The sequence below is a fragment of the Mirounga leonina genome, unplaced genomic scaffold (genome assembly GCF_011800145.1).
Source record: "Mirounga leonina isolate KUSES-001 unplaced genomic scaffold, KU_Mleo_1.0 Mir_128, whole genome shotgun sequence".
Taxonomy (NCBI): domain Eukaryota; kingdom Metazoa; phylum Chordata; class Mammalia; order Carnivora; family Phocidae; genus Mirounga; species Mirounga leonina.
This window is the reverse complement of record NW_023270320.1, coordinates 40,879,315-40,903,446: the sequence shown is the minus strand read 5'-3', so window position 1 is coordinate 40,903,446 and position 24,132 is coordinate 40,879,315. Positions and strand designations below refer to the sequence as shown.

At 44.1% G+C, this 24,132-nt stretch overlaps 1 pseudogene; it reads left to right on the top strand.

The window, feature by feature from the left end:
• The first annotated feature begins 23,600 nt into the window (after positions 1-23,600).
• LOC118010129 lies at positions 23,601-23,706 on the top strand (annotated as a pseudogene).
• The last annotated feature ends 426 nt before the right edge of the window (positions 23,707-24,132 follow it).

The window sequence follows — 24,132 nt, the reverse complement described above, 5'->3', positions numbered from 1 at the left end:
TTGGTTTTTAGTTAAGGTTTTGATTAACTTTGACAAACCCAAATGCTTTCCTTTATTAAACATATGAATTCAATTTGGTTTCATTTTTGCTGGGCTACACCTACTGGGGCTTTCTTTCCTTTCTCCTTAATTAGCAAGAAAGCCAGGAGGGTCCTCATATCGCCTGTCTGATGGTGGAGAATCCGGTTTCTGGTGTTATGGGGTGAATGGAGGTGGGGTTTGGACGGGTATCCAGTATTTCCTTGGCAGTTGGAAACCTGGGTTCTAGTTAAGATTCGTCCGTAATTCTTCCTTGACTGTGGCAGAGTGTGTTAATCTGCCAGTCTCCCTTCACTGCCCCTACCAGGGTACCCGTGAGGGGCATGGGTCATAAGCCCTAAGTCTCCTCCGTTCTCATGGACAGATCACACTTCCCTGCAAGGACTTCGGCATGGACGATGAGTATCTAGAGCTTGTGTGAGTAAATATTTCAGCTTTTTTAGTTCAGCAAGTACATATGTGTTAAGAATAAGTTGTACAAATTATTTGTGGGAGTACCTTCTAGCTAGCTAATTCAGAGATTTACTTGTAGAAATTGTGAACGCTGTAATTGTAAATTCTTTTTATTTGTCTCTTCCTTTTTAAAAACCATGCAAACAATGTATCTTAGCATGAAAAAATTGGCATAAAAATTAGCGTAAGTAAAATGAAAGATTCAGAGATGGTCATTGTTGACATTTTGGTTTACTTTTCATATTTTCCTATGTCTTTATATGTATATATCCACAATTTGTATTAATAGAATGATTCTAATTATTTCAATAACAGATGTTTTAACAAATTAATGCAGTATATTATGGCAACTGTCCTTGTCAATAAAAATATTTAAAAATATTTTAATAGTGATGAAGTATACCATGATATGGGCATCACTCAGGTGACAGCGATGTCCTGTTCTTTGGGAATGTAAGTAATGCCTGGATGACTTACCTCTATTCAGCTAATTATCCTCTTAGAATACATTTGTGGACTTAAAATGTTTCAGAAGATAGGAAGATTTTAAAGATTTTCAGCATACATTTCAATACGGGTTTTACAAAAATGCACCTGTTTGTCCTTTCACTCAGACTGCACACCTGACAATGTTTGCTTTTTAAGTTTTCTTTGTAATTGTGGGCTTGACTGACGATCCGCGCTTGGCAGTTTCATTTACTTAGGTTAGTGGTTCTGTTGAACGTGTTTTTTCCTACTTCTCCCTTTTGCTTGGTGTGTAAATGGCACGGTGTAGGGTCTGGTACTCATGCCAATGTTATGAGGATGTTTATTTCACTGTTTTGAAATCCAGACCATAAGATATTAACTCTTTTCCTGTATTTATGATCCAGATATGTTTTTGCTTCTTCAGATTGCCATTGCAGCTTCAACTTCATGGTTTTTATATATGTAAGAAGTAAGTTGTCACACAGTGATGTCTATGAATGCATTCCTCCATGAATTCTGACTTTGGGGAAATGCTAGAAAGCCTTTCTTTGCCAAAATTCGCATAAACATTCAGCCGTATTTTAGTTTAACATTTTGTTTCAGTTTCTGCATTCACGTCTGTAATTCTTCTGATTTATTTTGGTTACGTATCAGGGGAAGGCTGTATGTCTGCCGCTAGTTGGCTGACTAGCTATTGGAATACCATTTCCTGAGAACGATGCCGTTCCACTCTCTCATGCTGGATTAACTTCCTATTTTGGAAAATGCTAATTGAGGTAGACTCCTGCATCACTCTCCCCTTCCATCGACTTCTGTTGGTAAACATTTATGTTAAAGCTTTTTCTTTCTTTTGGAAGTGCCTGTTGAGTTCGTAACAAGTATGTGTTTGTGTGCGAATGTGTGCTAGAGCATATCGTCTTGGATGGTCCCTGGAAGGCGGTGCCTGGCTTGGCTTCGGGGAAAGTGTCGCCGTGAAGATGCCGTGTGATCCTTTAGATGGAGGAGTTGGCACGGACGGTCTCCTGGAGTTGGGCCTTTGCCCCCTGAAGTCGGTTCTTTGAAGGGACCTGCTCAGCCAGCTTTGCCCCTGAGTACGTTAATCCGGCTCCCAAGTTTGCGTAGATGCAAAGCCAGTGGGCATATCTTACGGCACACCCTAGCTGCGGCCGGCAGGGTTGGGATTGGGCAGGTGCGAGTGCTAGTATTCCCCCTACATCGACAGTGTGTTGTCGTTTTCCGATGACACACGTGTAATCAGTGTCGACCTCCGACAACATCAGGAGCCGTGACGTGGCCAAATCACTCATGGCAATTTTGGGGAGGCATAGTGCTAGAGCAGGCATTTTAGGGCCCTTATCCGGGGAGAATTCACATTTTTTTTCTGTAATAAGTTACCACGAATGTGTTGGCTTAAACAACATAAACTTATTGTCTTAGAGCTCTGTAGGTCGGGCAAGCGTCTGGCAGAGGCTCACTGGGCTGACATCGAGATGTCCACAGCGCTGGTTCCTTCTGGTGGCTCCAGTGGAGAATCTGTTCCTCACCTTTTCTACCTTCCAGAGGCGCCCACATGCATTCCCTGGTCCTTGACTGCGGGCTCCATCCTCACGTCTCTGGTCCTCGGAGGAGCTAGGAACAGGCTCTGCTCTCGTGGACGCATGCGATTATCTCAGGATTATCCCCTCACCCGGACACCCTTAATCCCAGAAGCAAAGTCCCTTTTCCATTCGAGGTACCGTGTTGGCAAATTCTGGGATTAGATTGTGGACATCTCTTGAGCCATCACGGTGTCGCCATGATGTTTACATGTCATGTAATTTTGGGCTTGGCTTTCATTGTGGGGGGGGGTTATGTTTTACCATGAACTTGAACAAAATTTCTACATTTCCTGGAAAAAATAGTTGCAAAGTGTAAGTTTTTCATCTTTTATCTGGACATTATATCTATGTCTGTTTTCAGAATGTAATGAGATTAGCTCCTTTACCATTTTTAAAGCAGAGGAAAAAACTGTTTATTGGGGCTGATGATTCCTCAGTAGGACCTGGATTTGTAATTTTAATTTCAGTGCAACGGGCTTACCCATAATAAGGGCTTAACCCTTACACATAAGTAAGATGTTGTCCTGAGTAAGAATGAAATAACCAAAGGATAGGATTCGTGAATGTGGACAGTGAATTCCAGCGTGAATCGCTCGCCTGCAATCAGCCAAGTTGACGAGTACACCAAGATCCATCTCAGGATGCGGTTATGGTCCGTCATTTCAGACATGAGCCCCTCAAAGAAACCAGGAACACAGGCCGAGGAGTGGGACGCAAACGCTGTCGATCGAGCACTGTGGGAGGGACGCGGGCGGGAAGGGTTTACAGACAGACCCCCAGCAGGTGCAGGACACAAGCGCTTCAGTCTGTGTGCTTTAAAGTGCATGCAGATGAGTGGTGGAGAGAAGACCGACGGGACGGAACAAAGCAGTCTCGTGTTAGGAAGTCTGAGAGATTCTGGGCAGATACAGGCTGAGGAGTGCGTTTCTTGTTTTCCAGAGCCACGAACACGTTATTCAGGACATTGTTGTGGGAACTAACTATTTCTAGTTTAAAACAACAGTTGTAAATTTCCTTGCTGTGAGCTGCTTATCTGCATTTAACTTGTGTTTCTTTAGGGGAGTTGGATCTTTCTGCCTTAAAGAAAGATTTGTCCTCCTCTACCAAATCTCTGTAAAGAAGAGCAGCTTTCAGAAACACAGCTTTGGGGTCACATCCCTATCGTTGCCTGAGCTTTTCCACCTGCACAGGTTAGACCGCTCTTAACCTGATGTTTTTATTTATAGTGTCTTCCCAGATGTGCTCTACTTTATTTCTCAAAAAATACTTCAAGATTGAGACTTCATGAGCTCAAGCACGGTCATGACGTTCAGTGTTCCTTGTGTGTGTGTGTGTGTCTGAGTGCGTGTGCGTATCTCTGAGCAGGTGCATCTGTGTGTGTCTCACGGTGTCTCTGGGTGCCTGTGTGGGTGTGTGTCTGGGTGTGTATGTGTGTGTGTGCACCCCGAGGACGAGCGGCTCTCTGATCCGGCCGATAGCCCATGCTGAACTTGGTTCACACCACAACTGAGTGGTTAAATGACATGAGGAATGTATTTAAGATATTAGCTACTGTTTTGAATATTTCAGTTTTCTTTAGATCCTTAAAATGTTTCCTGCTTCTGTTTAAATATTACTTACCTCTCAAATCTAGGAAGCCAGCACCTGGGGTTTGAAATGTCCTTCTGCGGACACATTCTGGAGAAATTGGTGGGAAATCAAAGCCTTATTGGAGGACTGGCCCGGCCCTTGCTTTTGGGCCTGCGGTCTGTCCTTCGTGGCTGCCCTTCTGCGGCCCCTCGCTCCTTCCCTCCCCGTCAGATGGGTGACTGTATCTCAGAGTCATGGTGTTCGTGGTGCTGGCCTCCCCGGGGCCCCAGCCTGCGGTGGGGGGCATTGTCTGGCGGCACTGCTCAGAGAGTGCTTGCTCCTCCTGGGGCGTCGTTATTTTGTACGGTTTCCGGGTGCTTCCAGCCGGCTCTTCCCATGAACTTCAGGCTTGCCACATGGGAGCTTGGAATTACCATTCCTTCTTCCTCAACGCTTGGTGGAGTCGCCAGATTCTTGAAATGCTTAGAGAATGATAATCAGCGTGTTTGTGATTGTGGCTGTTCTGTTTCGTTTCTGCTTGTGCACCTGCTGGCCCGAACCCTTCTCCCCGTATCAGCCGCCCCTCTGATGTGTCCCCTGCTGCAGAGGATGCCCCAGACCCCCGCTGCATGGTCAGAACTCTGGAACACGTACGCACCTACCGCGTGACCGTGTCAGACACAGACCTCCTTCCGGGGTGTTTGAGACCCGTTTCCGTCCCCTGACGACTTTCTCTCTAGCAGGACCAATGAATCTATCCTTACGTAACAAAGTAAACACCTAGATTTAAAGAACCATCTGTAACAACAGAACATAACAGGAACACAACAGCTGTGTTGTTCTTGAGAACTTTTTTCTCTGGTCTTAAATTTAGACACATCTATCCCACAGACGCTGACGGGGAGGAAAATGAGAGCACACGGCAGAAGCCGGGGCCCCGCAGTTGTTTGCGTCAGCTCGGTTTCACAGCTAAATGTCATGGTTTCCTCATGCTTCTGGTACCTGCAGTTCTCAAAGCAGACAGATTGTGTCTGCACAGAATCGCCAATGTGTGATACACTTGTCCTTGTGTCCCGCCATCCACGGCAGACCAGCTACTCTGGGATGTGCCTTCGGACCCCTGCGGTCCCTCTGCATTATAGCGACTGTGAGGTTTCCTCTTGGGATATGTCTGGGCTCCAGCCAGTCACCATAAATTCATGCTTGAATTGGTAAATATGTTTGCTGCAGCATAGATGGTTGGTTAGAATTTTTTTTTTTTTAAGATTTATTTGAGAGAGCGAGAACACACACAGGCCACGGGGAGGGGCGGAGGGAGACAATCTCCAGCAGACTCCATGCCGAGTGAGGAGTCTGATGTGGGGCTTGGTCCCACGACCCTGGGATCACGACCTGAGCTGAAACCAAGAGTCAGATGCTCAACCGACAGAGCCAGCCAGGCGCCCTACTTGGTTAGAATTTTTAAAGATCATGTGGATCGCAACTTTGCACTGAACCTCTGTTAATGATGTCTTGCCTGGAGCTCGGTGCAGGATGGCAGACAGGCAGACTGATTCGCAGGCTGTGTTTGCAGGCCTGTTTCTCGGAGGTTCATCCACAGTTGGGAGGAGGCCCCGCAGAGCCCTTCTGGGAGGGGCCTTCCCCTGCCGAGCCCGGGCTGGCATGCTCTGATGGGCCCTGAGGCAGTGGGTGGCAGGAACAGCTCCTTACTGAGGCCTGAGGGACTCCTGGATCAGGTGGGAAGAACTGGGCCTGGGTGCGGCTCCGGTAACTTAAGAATGAGCATGTGTGTGTCAGCTCCAGGCATTCCCCCCCACAAAGTGCTCTCCGTGTCTGTCACTCACCTTGGGCTGCCATGATGAACGACCACAGAGCAGGGGCTTGAGCATCTGCAGTGTGTGGTCTGGTGTCCACATCTGGGCGTGGGTAGGCTCTCTCCCGGGGCTCTGTCCTTGGCTGGCTGCTGGCCATCCCTGGAGGTCACGAGCATAAATGGATGAAGGGCCAGTTAGTTTGCCGTGAGGGAGGCTGTCGGTGGAAACAGTGAAGTGCTTTGTCAGAGACCGTGTCGTGGATTCATGTGATGAGAACACGTTGACATGTTCTGACCCCAGATTCTCAGAGGTGGTCACTGCTGTTCAGAGAGTTGGGGCAAACACAGTGAGGAGTTCCCATAAATAAGGGCGTTGAAAATCTCCCAAACTGCTTGGAGGAGTTCAAACTTCGTGCATCTTGTTGGTGTCGAGGTCACGGTGATGAGGGAGATTTGGAACACGGATGGCGCTCTGAGACTCCTGTGGACGCATCTTATGGCCACTGTGGGCTAGGCTGTGGGCGTCCCCTCCTCTCTGGTGGCTGGGAACCTTTCTCTGTTACAGAAAAGAGCTTTCTGGCGGTAGTTAATTGAGACCATGTGAGAAATACCATTTTGTTGATCTGAGACCTAAAAATCTAAGGAATGGGATGGAGCAAAAATGGGGCCAGGACGATGAATGGAACAGGCCATCTCATTGTTCATCCGAGACTGTGGGCGTGTGAAGCGTCTTGTCTCCATGTCAGGTGGGGAGATACAGGCTTGCCCTGGGGTCTCGAAAGGGAGGCTCCCCAAGAGTCTCAAGGGGCATCGGCGGGGCGGGGGGCCCGTCCCTCACGAGCCCTGGGTTTGAAGGATGCCCTGTTTGGAAGGCTGTCCTCGAAGGGCGTGGCACCCCTCAGCACGCCCCCTGACGTCAGGATGGTGGGAGGCCCAGGGGAAGGCGGGAGGCCAGTTAAATGAGCTGCTGGTGGGTTTGCTGCTTCGCACAGAATGACGTTCCGTGGAGGGAGTTCAAGGCTCTTGCCTGGTGGTAGTGAGCTTTGCGGAGCCTGAAGCACAGCGCGGTCTGACCCGGTTGGACTCGGGAGAGAGGGTGGTGCTGGCCCCGAGCCGCGTTCCTACGAGTGCACGTTCACAAGCTTCAGATTTAAGGATGGTCCCGAAGGACCTGTTGTGTTTCTCGTGTCCCTTCACCTTCACTGATGGCGTCAGAACATCTGCGCAGCTTCCCTTTGTCCTTTTCTCCCTCTCTTTCCGGTCTGAGTTCTGCATCTCTCTTCCTCCTCCACACCTGTGCGGGGGCTCAGATGTCCCGTCCCCATTCCATCAGGGAGCGCTTTCCCCTTCCTTGGAAGGGTGAGGCCAGCTTTGAAAGTACGCATTCCTGGCACCTGTCTGTGCCTCGGTGCCCTCAGCCACAAGATGGAGGCGCTTCGAACCCCTCGTGGGGGAGACTAGGTGTGTGTACAGCTTTTAGGGGCTGCCTGTCCCGCTGTCGTCAGCCAGAGGATAGGGGCTTCTCTCGCCACGTTCTGACGATTCCCTGGAAGAGGCTTTGCCAGTTCGTTCTGAGGGCCCTTTGGAGCCTTGCTTCCCACAGGATAAGAGAGTGGGCTCGTGAAGGTAACAGGTGCATCTGACTGTGCTCATTCTTGGCAACCCCCACGGAGCCTGACATGTCCGTGTTGCTCACTAAACTTATTAAGCCAGTTTCGACCAAGACTGTGAGCTCCAACTCCATGAAACGGCCAGAGAATGACGTATTCAACACTCACCTCTGAGAGTTCTCCTTCCAGGATGCACGCTGCGTGTTTATCACCCACTGCCTTGAGCACGTCACAGTGTGTGATGGAGCTTTCTATGCAGCATTATTTGCTTGCTTGGCTTCAGGTTGAGCCCCGTCTCCGTGGTGTGTCTTGTTTCCCCAGCCGCGGATGGAGCTGGACACCCAGTGGAAATTCAGTGTGTGTGTGTGTGTGTGTGTGTGTGTGTGTGTTGAGCACGTGTTGGGTGCGTTTCCCTCTTGTGCAGACTGTGTGGTGGATGGTGCTGGAAACAGAACTGGCTGCATGCACACCCTGCATGTATCCCAAACGTGTTCGTGAAGGCCTAGCTTATGTTGTGGTGTGTCTCCCTGTCCTGCTCTCGCAGGTCTTCCCTTTGTCCCTCCCTAATGAAAGTTTAGAGCCCTGACGTCCGCTACCTTAAGCCTCTATGAATTATGGCTATTACTTTATAGTAAGTTGTCGATTTTTTTTTTATGTGGGGTGGTCCAGATCTTTCCCCTTTCAGTGTTGGTGATGCTCTGCCCTCACCGTATTCAGGAGTCCTGTGGCGAGAGCAGGAAACACTCTCAGATTCTGGTTCCATCGTCCTGGGGTGGTCCAAGCACTTGTGTGTTTGATGCATCTCGAAAATTCTAGAGCACAGCTGGGCTTGTGAACCAGCCTGCACCTGCATAAAATAGAGGTCTTTAGGAATTTCATTTAATCTGCAATATACAGTGTTTGATAAGCTAAAGTAATAGATACACTATATGCATGGATCCATTGTATTTGGTGTTTGAATTTGGGTGAGCACTGAGGCCAGAAAAAGGGACAGTGGCGCTTGGTGGCTTTTGTGCTTTTTTCTCCTACAAAATTGCCATGCCTTTGCAGGTGAAGTTCCCCTGCTGCACACGGCGATCACTGAGGAAGGAGAAAGGATGTTGTGTGCATGTCACGGTGGAAGCAGACACCGAGACCGCTAATCGGAGGGGCCCGTGGCCACGGCGGCTGCGTCTTCCAGAGCGGGAGCTTGCCGCGGGTTGGTGCTGTCGTGAGTCCGTCCATGAACAGAAGTCCGTGGTGAGACCGCTGCTCACAGGGGCTCCGCCGTGACGTGCACAATATTGTGTTGATTAAGAAAGCTTGCTTTCTCTTCACTGACCTTATCCAAACCTATTCTTCTGGATGGTGTGGTGCTCTGTGTGCTTTTATAGTAATAAAGCTCTGATACTCGCTGACGGCCTAGATATTACGTAGTTGTCAGAAGCCCTGTTTTTGACAGAGTGATAGAGACAAAAGGAAAGCTCTAGAGATAAACGTACAAACCTATGGTCTAATAATTCTCATGTGGGGAGCACCCTTTGTAATGGTCACCTTGGTAGATCCTGTTCCAGACCCCGCTGTGCTCTCTGCCCCAGCCCACCCTCTTGCCCAACTGCTCACATTCTCCCAGGGCCCTCAGGCCCGTCCCTGCCTGCGTACCCCGCACTCCGTGTCTGAGTCCTGGCTGTTTTTCTCACTTGAGGCGTCTCTACGTGCCTCGTAATCTACAGCCCCTTCACTCCGGGGGCCCTTCAGCCCAGACAGCATCCTGGGGTCTGGATCCCACTGCATGCGCTCGCGTGCTACATGAGCATGTTCTTCTGTCCTCTCTATTTTCTGCGCGCCGCAGCTGGATCCAGAGGCTTGGTCAACTCACGTGCCTTCCTTCGGCAAGACTGTGGGTAATGGTGTATTTCTTCACCAAGGGCACGTCACGTCTGCTTCTCTCTGTGATGTTAGCAGCAGTCCATGGTCAGTGCTTACGTCCATTAACTTGCCGGAGATGAAAAATGAGAGTATTTGAATCTTTATCATCTGTAATTTGGGAGTGCTTGTATCAAGAGACCCTTCTCTTGCTCTATTTCATTATACGGCGGAACGATTCATGTAGGAAAGGCAGGGTAAATGCCTTATCTTTCCTTTATGTAAAAATTACCAAAATAATGAATTTTTTTAAAGATTTTATTTGACAGAGCACAAGCAGGGGCAGCAGCAGAGAGAGAGGGAGGAGACTCCCCGTAGAGCAGGGAGCCTGATGCGGGGCTCGATCCCAGGACCCCGAGATCATGACCTGAGCCGAAGGCAGACGCTTAATCAAGACTGAGCCGCCCAGGCGCCCCTGTTGTGGTTATTTTCTTTAGTGGTGTTGACACCCCCATCTTTAGCTGGGGTGCGTGGGGTCACTTCCAAGTTGGGCTGTGAGCCCTTGACACAAGTCTAGATTCTATTTACTTATTTTTAAGTTTTTATTTAAATCACAGTTAGTTAACATACAGTGTAGTATCAGTTTCATGTGTACAATATAGTGATTCAGCACTTTCAATACATCACCCAGTGCTTATCACAAGTGTGCTCTGTACCCCCCACCGCCTGTTTCCCCCACCCCCCACCCACCACCCCTCTGGTGACCATCAGGGTGTTCTCTAGTTAAGAGTTTGTTTCTTGGTTTGTCGCTCGTTCTCTTTTTTATACCTCCTTTGCTCATTAGTTTTGTTTCTTAAATTCCACATGTGAGTGAAATCATGGTAATTGTCTCTGACCTATCTCATTTAGCATAATACACTGTAGCGCCATCCATGTCTTTGCAAATGACAAGATTTCATTCTCTTTGATGGCTGAGTAATATTCCATTATGTATATATAGACCACGTCTTCTTTATCCATTCATCTACTGATGGACATTTGGGCTCTTGCCATCAATTGGCTATTGTTGATGATGCTGCTATAAATGTGGGATGCATGTATCCCTTAGAATTAGTTTTCTGTGTTCTCTGAGTAAATACCTGACTCTAGAGTCTCTGATAGATGTTCAGACCATTTTCTGTCCCAGACTTGGAATTAGCCAGGGTCTAAGGAGCCTTGCTGTGTTTAGTGAAAGTGGGATTTTGAGAACAGAGTCTTCTTTCTCAGGATGCTGTTGCTACAGGTTAGTCGTCGTGCCTAGACTTCAGCTAGGACGCATGTGTGAGTTTTTAGAGACAGACTACCTTATACTTTCATACTGATACTTGAAATTCCAGTTCAGAACTCTGGAATGTTTACTGTGCCTCTTTTATGTTGCATTTGTATCTGTTTTCTTCCATGCTGCAAATCCCGATTTCCAAGAGCACAGGACATAACAGAATGACTTACAATCAGGCGTCCTCTCTATCCCACGTCCAGCAGTACGAACATAACAAGGTGAATACCACCACCGGTATGACTGCTGAAAACCACGGAGTCTTTTCAGTGCTGTCCCAGTGTGGTCGGCACGTCTGTGCACTGAATTCGGTATTCTTCCTGTTCACATTTTGCCTTTGTTCTCCGGTCTTCGTGGTGCTGTCCGGTCATGATTTGCTGGAGCATTTTGTCTCGTAGTTTCTGCAGAAGAGGCTCGTGGAAACAATGACCGTCGAGCACTTACGTGTGATAGCATTTTTCCTGAGCCCTTTATCCCGGGGAGGGGGGGGCGTCTGCTTACCTTCCCTGCGCGTGTTCGCACGCCGCTCGCTCCAGGCTCCTCCACTGAGACCTGGTGCTGTTGGGGAGGCTGCCGGCAGGCAGTCTGCTGCGTTTCCTTTACGAGTCATTTGTCTTTCTGTCCAGATGCCAGACGACTTTAATTTTCTTAATGTTCAGTGATGGAATTATAGATCATGGCATTATTCGCTCCAAGTTGGTTTCTCTGGTTCTTTCACTATGTAGCCAAACCTGTTTTTTTGTGAAATTCAGTAAACCTCTCATGAATTACATCTGTCTCACGGTTTTAATTTTCACATTTGCAGACTCCTGTTGTCTCTCTTTTGCATTTTCTTTGCCTGCCTTTGATATTTGGTGCTTCCTGTTTGTTTAAAAGTTTCTTTTTTTAAACCGCCCCCCCAAACACATTTATTGTTTGTTCATTCTTTTTCTTCAAGTGGATTCCTCATTTCTGAAATGAGCTATCCTTTATTTTCCGAGATCTGTCGCCTCGTTCCTAAGTTCTTCCAATTTTGATTTAATGTTCTTTTATGTCTTACATCACTTTCTCAGTGTCTTGTAATGTGTTTAGAGTAGTGGGTGGTGGGTTTAAATTTCTTTGTGGACCTGCATTTCTGGTGCTTTCATTGTGTGGGGATGTCATTCTCGCTCCTTTTTTTTTTTTTTTAATTATTTTTTCAGCTTTACTGGGACATTGCTCCTTTCTTTCTTATAATAACTTAGTCAGACTTGACCTTGATGCTCTTCCACTGCTCATTTTTATGTCACCTGGCTTTTGCTGAACATTTTGCAGAAGGCTTTTTGCTCCCCATGAGCTCTCCCTGCTGTTGTTTGCGTGTGGAGTTAAAAATACGGCAGCATGATTTCTGAGGTTTCTCGGCTCTGTTTCCGTTCCCCAAATGTACTTTACCTTTCCTTCCCTTAGCCTCATGTCGCCGTTCTGCTGAGTTGTGACTGTGGGGCTCTGTCCCGGAGGGGACGTTGTGCGACCAGGCTCAGGAGTCCGGGGGGGCGCTGTGCTCGCGGGCTGTCGGGTTGGGCGAACCCCATTGCAGCACCCCTGTGTTCGGGCTGGCCCGCAGCATTCGCAGGAGTGCCCACTGGCTCCTTCCTGTGCCTGCAGATACGGTGCCATGCATCTCCTCTGACCTTCTTTAAGGTTTTGTGCTTCATGGGGCTGCCTCCTCATCTAGTTTTCTTGCAAGTGGTATTCATGAGTGTCTGTGTTTTGCTAACTTGTTACTTTGCATCTTTTGATGTGGGGATTTGGGGAGCTGGAAAACGGTGCTGTTGGGTTTACCATATCCCAAACATCTCTTTTTAATGGGGTCTTAATACGTTTTCCTATAGAAGTTTTAAAAACCAAAGCCTTGTGACATTTTCAGTCCCTTATATCCTTGCTCTGTATTATCTTTACATTTCTTTCATATGCATTCTTTTAAAAACAAATAAGTGCGGGGCACCTGGGTGGCTCAGTTGGTTAAAAACAAATAAGTGCGGGGCGCCTGGGTGGCTCAGATGGTTAAGCGTCTGCCTTCGGCTCAGGTCATGATCCCAGCGTCCTGGGATCGAGCCCCGCATCGGGCTCCCTGCTCAGCGGGGAGCCTGCCTCTCCCTCTCCCTCTGCCTCTCTGCCTCCTCATGCTCTCTCTCTCTCTCTGTATCCCTGTGTCTCAAATGAATAAATAAAAATTTAAAAAAAAACAAAAAACAAAAAACAAAAAAAAACCAAATAAGTGCAATTGCTGGATCGTATATGCTTTGAATATTTGTAACTTTATTTGGAAGATATATTTAAATGTGATATTTCCCTGGCTTGTTTTAGACCTATTTTAATGGATTATTTAGTAGATGAACTATTGTAAAGCCTAGGTAATGTTTCAGTATGTCAGATGCAAGTGATTTTAAAGAGGTTTGACAGTTACTAGTTTCCTGTTGATGTAAGTATCTGATGCTGAGTACTCTTCCATATTTCTCATCTATTTAACATACTTTGTCACTCTGTGGCACAGCATGAATGCTGATGCGTCTTCAGCTTCTCCGTGGACTTTGGTGAATTAGAAGGGAGGTGTGTCTGTAGGTCAGGAAGAGGAACTGAACAGAAACAACAGGGCTGGCTCATGTGTAAGTCAGTTTACTTTTCTAAAAAGAAACTTTTTTAAAAAAGGATTTTATTTATCTGAGAGAGAGAGTTAGTGAGAGCAGGAACACAAGCGGGGGAGAGGGAGAAGCAGGCCCCCCTGCCGAGCAGGGAGCCCGACGCGGGACTCGATCCCAGGACCCGGGGATCATGACCTGAGCCGAAGGCAGATGCTTAACGACTGAGCCACCCAGGCTCCCTAAAAAGAAACTTTTAATAGAAATATAGCATGCCTTCAGAAAATTGTGCATTCTTTTTTTTTTTTTTAAAGATTGTATTTATTTATTTGAGAGAGAGAATGAGATAGAGCATGAGAGGGGGGAGGGTCAGAGGGAGAAGCAGACTCCCCGCCGAGCAGGGAGCTCAATGTGGGACTCGATCCCGGGACTCCAGGATCATGACCTGAGCCGAAGGCAGTCGCTTAACCAACTGAGCCACCCAGGCACCCAAAAATTGTGCATTCTTAAGTTTATAGCTCGCTGAGGTTTTGTGAAGGGAATGAGCCCGTCACATCAGCAGCTGGGTCAGTAGATGAAACACTCCCAGACGGTGGGAGGCTCAGATTCTGCATTCGTCGTCTCCCACCCAGGGCCACCACTGTGCTGACTTCCAACAGCACACGTGAGTTTTGCTTATGTTTGACCTTCCTGTAAATGGAATTACACAGTGTATGTGATCTTTCATTAGCAACTTTGTTCAGATATACTTTGCATAGCATATAACGAACCTCTTAAAGTTCACAGTTCACTGGCTTTTAGTATATTCATGGACATGTGCCCCAACACCACCTTCAAGTTTAGAACGCTTTTTACCCAGAAAATAAACCGCGTGCCCCTTAGCCATCCCCCCCCATACCACCACTGATGTGCTCTCTGTCTCTGCAGATTTCCCTGTTCTGGAAACTTCATATGAAGGTAATTATAGGAGATGTGGTCTTTGTGTGTCCGTCTGCTTTTACTTAGCATGGTGTTTTCCAGGTTTATCCACGTGGAGGCATGCATTTCCTTTCTTTTCCTGAATGATGTTCAGTCGCATGGCTGTACACATCTTATTTATCCAGTGCTCAGGTGGTAAGCTTTTGGGGTGTATGCACTTTTTGGCTATACAGATATATCTACTATCAACATTTGTGTAGGGATGTTTTGTGTGCACATACATTTTCACTCTCTTGGGTGTACACCTAACAGTGGGATTGCTGGATCGTGTGGTAACTCCATCATGTGGAGGACCTCAGACTGCCTTCCAACGCCCCCACACCCTTTCGCCTTCCTGCCTTCAGAGGGCGGGGTCCTGATTTCCCCACATCCTTGTCCACACTTACCTCCTTGTTCTGATGTGCAGTTTTCTGGTGGCTAACGATGCTGAGCATCTTTCCATGTGCCTGGCGGCCACCTGTATGTCTTCTTTGGTGAAAAATCTATATCCTTTGCCCATTTTTAAACTTATTTGTCTGCTTTTGAGGTGAAAGAGCTCTGTATACATTTTGGAAACAAGTTCTTTATCTGATGTATGATTTGCAAATTTCTGCCTCATTCTGTGGGTTATCTTTTCACTTTCTTGATGTGTCCTTTGAAGCATAAGAGTTCTTATTTTGATGACATCCAGTTTATCTATTTTTTCTTTCATTGTTTGTGCTTTTGGTGTCATATTTAAGAAAACATTGCCTAGTCAAGGCTGTGAAGATTTATACTATGTTTTCTTTTAAGAGTTTTATATATTTTTTGCTTTTGCCTTTGGTCTTAGATCCATTTTGAGTTAATTTTTATATGTTATATAGGATCCAACCTTATTCCTGTGCAGGTGGAGATCCATTGTCCCCATTTATTGAAATGACTTTTTTTTTTTTTTTTAAAGATTTTATTTATTTATTTGAGAGAGAGAGAATGAGAGACAGAGAGCACGAGAGGGAAGAGGGCAGAGGGCAGAGGGAGAAGCAGACCCCCTGCTGAGCAGGGAGCCTGATGTGGGACTCGATCCCGGGACTCCAGGATCATGACCTGAGCCGAAGGCAGTTGCTTAACCAACTGAGCCACCCAGGCGCCCCGAAATGACTTTTTTTCTCACTGAATTATCTTAGTACCTTTGTTGAAAATCAGTTGGCCATAAACATATGGGTTTGTTTCTGGACTCTCAGTTTTATTCTGTTGCCCTATAAGTCTGTGTAATGCCAGCTTCATACTGTTTTGAGTACTTCATAGGACTTTGTAGTAAGTTTAAAATTGGATATGTGAGGGGCGCCTCGGTGGCTCAGTCAGTTGAGTGTTTCACTCTTGATTTTGGCTCAGGTCACAAACTCAGGGTCGTGAGATCGAGCCCCACATTGGGCTCCACACTCAGCACGGAATCTGCTTAAGTTTCTCTCACTCTGCCTCACTTGTGCTCTCTCTGTCTCTTTCTCTCTAAAATAAATAAATAAATGTTTAGGGGGAAAAGTTGGGTATGTGAGTCCTTCAACTTTGTTCAGTTTCAAGATTGTTTTGGCTACTCAGAGTCACGTGGAATTTGATATGAATTTTAAGATCAGTTAATCAGTTTTTGCAAAGAAGTCATCTGAGATTTTGACAGTGATGCCATTTAAAATGTAGATCAATTTCCATCTTATAAATATTAGGTCTTCTGAGCTGTGAACATGAGATGACTTTCTCTTGATCTAGATTTTTGCCTTCTTTCAACAATGTCTTACAGTTTTCAGAGTATAAGTTTTGCACTTTTGTTAATTTTATTCCTAAGTGTTTTATTCTTTTAGATGCTATTATAAATAGCGTTTTCTTAATTTTATTTTCCTTTGTTTATTACAAGTGTATGGAAATACAATGGATTTTTGTAGATTTATCTCGTATCCTGCAACTTATATAGAAGTCATATTACCTACTTACAGAGATAGTTTTACTCCTTCCTTTCCAATGTGTATATCTGATATATTTTTTTTTTCTTAATTGTCCTGGCTAGAACCTCCAGCATAATGTTGAATAGAAGTGGTGTCTTGTTCTTGATCTTAGGGGGAAAGCACTGTCTTCTAAATATGAGTTTGCTGTGTGTTTTTCGTAACTGCCCTTTGTCAGGTTGAGGGAATTAGATACTTTGTCTAGTTTGTTGAGTGTTTTTGACATGAAGAATGTTGAATTTTGGCAAATGTCCATTGAGATGATCATGTGTTTTTTGGTCCTTTATTCTATTGATATGGTATGTTAACATTATTTGATTCTGAATGTTAAACCAAGCTTGCATTCTGAGGATAAATCTAGAATGTTTTCTCTTTTATTTTCCTTTTTCCACTTAACATATATCTATGATGTATTAATTGTAGACTGTTGTCATTGCTGTATAGTATTCTGTTGTGTGATTTTTATCACCATTCATTCTCTTGTTGGACATTTAGTTAGTTTACAGGTTTTGCCTATTATGGGTAGTGTTGCTTTGAACTTTGTTTTGTTTGTCCAATGGTGATCATATGTTTGTATTTCTTTGGATATATTCCTGGAAGATATCCAAACCAGTTCCTAGGTTTGCCTGTGTTCAGGTTGAATAGAAATTTCCAGTTTTCCAAAGTGGTTTTCCTGGTGTATACTTCTGTCAGCGGTATTTGCTAATTTCTGCTGCTCCATATTTTAGCCAACTCAGTATCTTCTGGGCTTTTCATTTCAGGCATCCTGGGGAGCTTTAGTAGTATTTTATTGTAGTTTTAATTTGCATTTGCATTCTTTGATGACTAAGGAACCTTATTACCTTTATATATGTCTTTTGGTTGTTTGACTCACTTTCAAGATGCTTATTCAAATGTTTTACCCATTTTTCTAATGAGTTGTCTCCCTTAGATTTTTTAGAACAATTATGTAGTAATAGTTTTTAGAGTCTGTAAATCCACCTTTCATTTCAGTTATTTTTTCCACTGTGATTTTCATTTCCTAAGTGATATATTTTATTCTGTTACTCTCAATTTTAGTATAATTATCATTTTTGTATGCCAGCATTATTATTTATGTTATTTAATAAGTGTTTTCTTACTCCAAGGTTCTAATATGACCTCCTAGGTTTTCCTCTAACATATTTTTTCTTTTTTACTTTTTTCATTTATATTTCTTTTCATTCTGGAGTTGATTTGATAACTGATATGTCAATTTACTCTGAAAAGTCATGCTTTCAAATTAGAAGCATTATTTTAACTAGCACAGGAACTCTCTGGTAATTGTGCTTCCATATTCTCTCTCATGACACTGGTAGACACACTATATATTTGATTTCTGCAATATTTTCTCAGTTTTATGAATCAGGAAATTAATCATGAAGATTAAGCAAATTGCCTTGAATCTCAGTGTTGGATCTAGCATTTGCTTTTACTTTCTTTCTTTTCTTTTCTTTTTTTTTAAAGATTCTACTTATTTGAGAGAGCGAGAAAGAGACCGTGAGAGACAGCGTGATGGGAGGAGAGGGAGCCCGATGTGGCCTTGGTCCCAGGACCCTGGGATCGTGACCTGAGCCACCCAGGCACCCCTTGCTTTTACTTTCTTACAAATTAATAAAGTAGTGGTTAGTGTGTCACAGATCTAGCAGAAGACGTGGTGCTACTGGACCAGAGGACAGCGACTTCATCACTTACACATGAAGTAATAAGTAATTTTACACATGCAGAGTGTCACCTGAGGAACAGAGCTTGGGGAACTCCCATTTTTATCTCAAGCAGCAAGGAGTGTGTTCTCGGTCCGGGGCGGGTATGTTACCTTAACACTCAAGATGGCTCAGCTGTGTCACAATGCCGAGGAGTGGCCCGGAGAGAGAGTAGCAAGTGCCTTGCATTCTGGGGTCACTCAGGACCTACGGTGGGTCACCTCTTTCAATACAGCTTTCCCTGATTCTGTAATTCTTTTATCTTTTTTTTTTAAAGATTTTATTTATTTGTTAGAAAGTGAGTATGAGCAAGAGGGGGGATGGAGAGGGGCAAAGGGAGAGGGATAAGCAGACCCCCTGCTAAGCAGGGAGCCAGACTCAGGGGCTCGATCCCAGGACCCTGGGACCATGACCTGAGCCAAAGGTAGACGCTTCACCAACTGAGCCACCCAATTCCCCCCCCCCCTTGATTCCGTAATTCTTGTTTCTACTACACCAGGCCAAATAATAAATATTTTTTGTGTATTTAACCTCCACTTTTGATAGGAATATATTAAAAATGTGTTTGCAAACATGCTGGTGACATAATTAGCAATCCGGGCTATATCTTGGCAAGTCTGGCTGTTCAGAGAGAGAAACAAAGTGGCCAGACTAGATGGAGGATAGTCTCAAACTCTTACTAAGTTCAACACTTTTCCTTTTCTTTGCTAAATATGTATTTTGCTGCGTTCTTTTAGTATGCTGGAAAGAAATGTGTAGCTAATGTAACTTTCCTGTCACATGATTAAATACGAATGTAATGCCCACTTATAAAAGTGAAATAAAAGGAAAAGATTTTATAATAAAATAATACATATTTTAATAAGTATGCTTAGTTATGACCACAGTCAATGACTTAATGAAAAAAGCAGGTGCTCGTATATGATTAAAATGAATGTGTTTCTTTTATATTCAAGTAAATGTTAATGACACATTTTATTTATAGTTGACATTTAAAGGGAAGGGCTACATAGGTCTACCTTTGTACGTTTAGAGAATCACTATAAATGCAGGTGTTTTGGCAGGTCTAATACCATGTAAACGTTTTGTTCTCCATGAAATGACTTTCCAAAATAGTAGAAAAAAAATCCAAAAAAACTCAAAACCCCCCAAAACAACAAAAAACCAAACCAGGAAGCTCTTTGTAAAGCTCCAAACAGAACAAAGTATTGTCCTCCTTATATGTATATGAGCCTGCTTCAGAACAGATTAAGCATTTTTTTTTTTCTTTAATGGCAGCTAACTTTTAGCTCAGATACTTATACACAAGGTTGGCTGACTTTCCTGAGCATCTGGCCAAACAATTCTGAATTACGTATGAGGCAGGAGCATTCTGTGTTATGCGGGAATGTCCTGGGCATCACTGGAAACCTGATGTCTCTGGTCCAGCTCTTTAAGTGCTGGTAATAACCCCAGTCATTGTGAACAGATTTGCCGGACTCCCCACAGTCTGTCTCCCACTGAGGACCCTAGTCCCGGGACGCTGATCTTGCACATGTTAAATGCCGACCACACAAGGGGGACAGTCCCCAGATGGGGCAAAACGCCATGGACATTCTTGGGAATCTCTGAAGTAACTTGTGCCAAGCACACAGCCCCCTCTCCTGTTTGTTGCTCTCAGGATGAGTTCCCTTTGCCTGGCCCAGCCTTCTTTCTGAGTGGCTTCTCAGGAAGCTAGTTAGAATTAGGCTTTGAATAGAGGCAGATTCACAGCATCACCCATTCTGTTGTTAATAAGGTCTCCTGGTAGTGATAAATAATAAAAGAACTTGGAATGGTAGAAGTTTGTTTTGCTCTTTAATTGGTGTTAGGCTCTCATTAGGGGCTGACATAAGGTGTTTGGTTCATAGACATTTTTGCACTCACAGTAGCATTCAGTTTCATTTAAAATTATTAAATTTGGTGCAGATATAAAAACATTTCTAAAGGATGAATGAAGTATGAAAAATAACAGTATGATAACCCAGTTTAAGAGAAAATTGGGGCTTCATGATTTCATTTGAAGTTCCCTCTGGAGCTTGGTCCTTTGAGCCCCATAGAGGTAATCTTTTGCCTTTAAAAAAAAAAAAACTAAAAAATAGTTTCACTGAACGTATTACTATTCGCCAAATAAAATACTGCTTAGTTTTATAAGTATTTGAACCTTATATTGACAGAGCTGTGCGGTATATTTTCCTCTCTCCTTTCCTCATGTAGTTCAGCTGAGGTCTGTTAGACATTTCAGTTGTATGAACGGAACCCAGTTTATTTCTCCGTGTCCTCTACCGGAGCCTGTCTTGTCACTCCCACTGCGATTCTGCCTGTGCTCTCCTGGTGCACTTGAGTGCGGATTTCTCTGTGCCCCTGTCGTGCAGAAGACCCATTCTCAGTATTATGAGGTGATGCTAACTTGTTTTCACAGCACCATTTTGCGGTCCCAAGGCCCTCTATAAGGGGCTGGGTTCCCCTCAGTCCTTGGCGACACTTGATGAGGTCAGATTTAAATATTCTTGCTAATCTTTTGTCTCTGAAGCGATACCTCATTTGATTTTTATTTTTCTGCTTTTTAAATTTTATTTATTTTTTATTTTATTATGTTAATCACCATACATTACATCATTAGTTTTTGACCTAGTGTTCCATAGTGTTATACGCAAACAATGAATCACGGAACACTATTTTTCTGCTTTCTAATGAGATCGGATGTTTTGTGTGTGTGTGTTGGCTGTATGTGATTCCTATGGAGGTTGGTGCTTATTGAAAATTTCTCTACCTGATTGTCTTTGTATTGTTGACTTTGAGGAATTCATAATATTTTGGATGCAACCCTTGTATCCTTTCCCTGTGATACAAATCTGTTTTCCCAGCTGGTGATGCTGTTCTGCATTCCTTATAGTCTGCTTGAATGAACAGAAATTCCTGAGTTTAGTCAAGCCCGTCAGTTGGTCTTGTTCTTCATGGTTGTGGTTATACGTGTGAGCCCTGCCGGCGAGGCGGCTGGCTCCTGGTTGGGGTGACTGAGCAGGTTCAGTGAAGGGGCCACAGGCACACTTTGGGGCAGGCTTCGAGGAAACCATCGTCCATTGCTCACTCTGAGTGGGAGAGAGAGGGGCAGGCATCCGAGGGGAGCTCTACGTAGCAGCCGTGGTGGTCAGTAACATTTTGAGCAATTCAGAACCTGTTTGGAACCTAGATATTGCCAACCCTCTGCCCACCGGCAGGGCACAGGGTCATGGAACCCCAACCGCAGCGTCTCTCTGCATTTGATCCTGCTCAGCTGGACAGGTTTGCTGGACGGAGCGGAAGGCGGTGTGTGCGTGGAGCCTTCAAAGCTCAGCTGCAGGGTGGGGGCACGGGTGGGGGTGCGTGGGCCCCACACACAACAGCCACACATCTGTCCTGTTGTCTTCGGAAGCTTTACGGTTTTGCCTTTAACCTTTTAACTACCCGGAATCTAATGCTCAACCTTTTCGTTCATTTTTCTTATTTTAGGGGAAAGAAGGGGTGCCGATGGGCACATTCGTGTGATTTCTCATCATTGTAAAGTATTGCTTTGAAAGTTCCTTTCTGTTCCTAATTTGCTGAGTACTTTGAAGAATCATGAGTGGATGTTAAATGCTTACAGGTGCTTCTTATCCATCTGTTGGGATTATTGCTCAGGCGACTCTTGACCAGTGTGGCTGCTGAGGCACCAGCCCTCCCCGCGGTCAGAAATTCACAAAGAACTTCCGACTCCCCCAAAACTTAACTGCTAATAAGGAATTGTTGACCAGAAGCCTTACTGATCCCATCAACAGTTGATTAACATGTATTTTGTATATTATGTGTATCATGTACTGCATTCTTACAATAAAGTAAGCTAGAGAAAATAAAACGTCATTAAGAAAACCATGGAGAAAATACATTTACAGTAAAGCACCTTATTTATTGGAAAAATCCATGTGTAAGTGGACCCACCCAGTTCCCACCTGTGTTGTTCCCACGTCAGCATAGACATTTTCACAAAGTTTATTCTTCAATTCATGAGCATGGAAAGTTTTTCCATCTCTTTGTGTCTTCCTCAATTTCTTTCATCAGTGTTCTCTAGTTTCTAGAATATAGATCCTTCACCACTTTGGTTAGGTTTATTCCTAGGTATCTTATGGGTTTTGATGTAATTGTAAATGGGATCAATTCCTTAATTTCTCCTTCTTCTGTCTCACTGTTAGTGTGTAGAAATGCGACTGATTTCTGTGCATTGATTTTGTATCCTGCCACGTTACTGAATTGCTGGATGAGTTCTAGTAATTTGGGGGTGGAGTCTTTTGGGTTTTCCACATAAAATATCATGTCGTCTGCAAAGAGTGAGAGTTTGACTTCTTTGCTGATTCAGATGCCTTTATTGATTTTTGTTGTCTGATTGCTGAGGCTGGGACTTCTAATACTATGTTGAATAATAGCGGCAACAGGGGGCATCCCTGTCGTGTTCCTGACCTTAAGGGAAAAGCTCTCAGTTTTTCCCCATTGAGGATGATATTGACTGTGGGCTTTTCATAAATGGTGTTTATGATATTGAGTAATGTTCCCTCTATCCCTATACTCTGAAGAGTTTTAATCAGGAAAGGATGCTGTATTTTGTCAAATGCTTTTTCTGTATCAATGGAGAGGATCATATGGCTCTTGTCTTTTATTAATGTGCTTTATCACACTGATTGACTTGTGAATGTTGAACCACCCTTGCATCCCAGGAATAAATCCCACCTGGTCGTGGTGAATCATCTTTTTAATGTATTATTGGATCCTCTTGGCTAGTACCTTGGTGAGAATTTTGGCATCCATGTTCATCAGGTATATTGGTCTATAATTCTCCTTTTTGGTGGGTTCTTTTTCTAGTTTTGGGATCAAGGTAATGCTGGCCTCATAGAACAAATTTGAAAGTTTTCCTTCTGTTTCTATTTTTTGGAACAGTTTCAGAAGAACAGGTATTAATTCTCCTTTAAATGTTTGGTAGAATTTCCCTGGGAAGCCATCTGGCCCTGGACTCTTGTTTGTTGGGAGATTTTTGATCACTGCTTCAATTTCCTTACTGGTTATAGGTCTGTTCAGGTTTTCTATTTCTTCCTGGTTCAGTTTTGGTAGTTGATACATCTCTAGGAATTTATCCATTTCTTCCAGATTGCCTAATTTGTTGGCATATAGTTGCTCATAATATGTTCTTAAAATTCATTTTATTTCCTTGGTGTTGATTGTGATCTCACGTCTTTCATTCATGATTTTATTAATTTGGGTCCTTTCTCTTTTCTTTAATAAGTCTGGCCAGGGGTTTATCGATCTTACTAATTCTTTCAAAGAACCAACTTCTAGTTTCATTGATCTGTTCTACTGTTCTTTCTATTTCATTGATTTCTGCTCTAATCTTTATTATTTCTCTTCTCCTGCTTGGTTTAGGCTCTATTTGCTGTTCTCTCTCTAGCTCCTTTATAAATTAGCTTGTGTATTTGAGATTCTAGTTTCTTAAGAAAGGCTTATGTTGCTATGTACTTTCCTCTTAGGACTGCCTTTGCTGCATCCCAAAAGTTTTGAAAAGTTGTGTTTTCATTTTCATTGTTTCCATGAATTTTTTAAATTTCTCTTTAATTTTCTGGTTGATCGCTTCTCGGCCTTTTGGCTAAGATCAAGTGTAGTATCTGTTCTTATCAGTTTAATTTTCTGGTTGACCCATTCATTCTTTGGTAGGATGCTCTTTAACCTCCTAGTATTTGAGTTCCTTCCAAATTTTCTCTTGTTATTGAGATCATGTTTCAAAGCATTGTGGTCTGAAAATATGTGGGAAATAATCCCAATCATTTGGTACCAGTTGAGACCTGATTCATGACCCAGTATGTGATCTATTCTGGAGAATGTTCCATGTGCACTCGAAAAGAATGTGTATTCTGTTGCTTTAGGATGGAATGCTTTGTATATATCTGTGATGTCCATCTGGTCCAGTGTGTCATTCAAAGCCCTTGTTTCCTTGTTGAGCTTCTGCTTAGATGATCTGTCCATTTCACTGAGGGGGATGTTAAAGTCCCCTACTATTATTGTATTTTTATCAATGTGTGTCTTTAATTTTGTTATTAATTGGTTTGTATAATAGGCTACTACCATATTAGGGGCATAAATATTTATAATTATTAGATC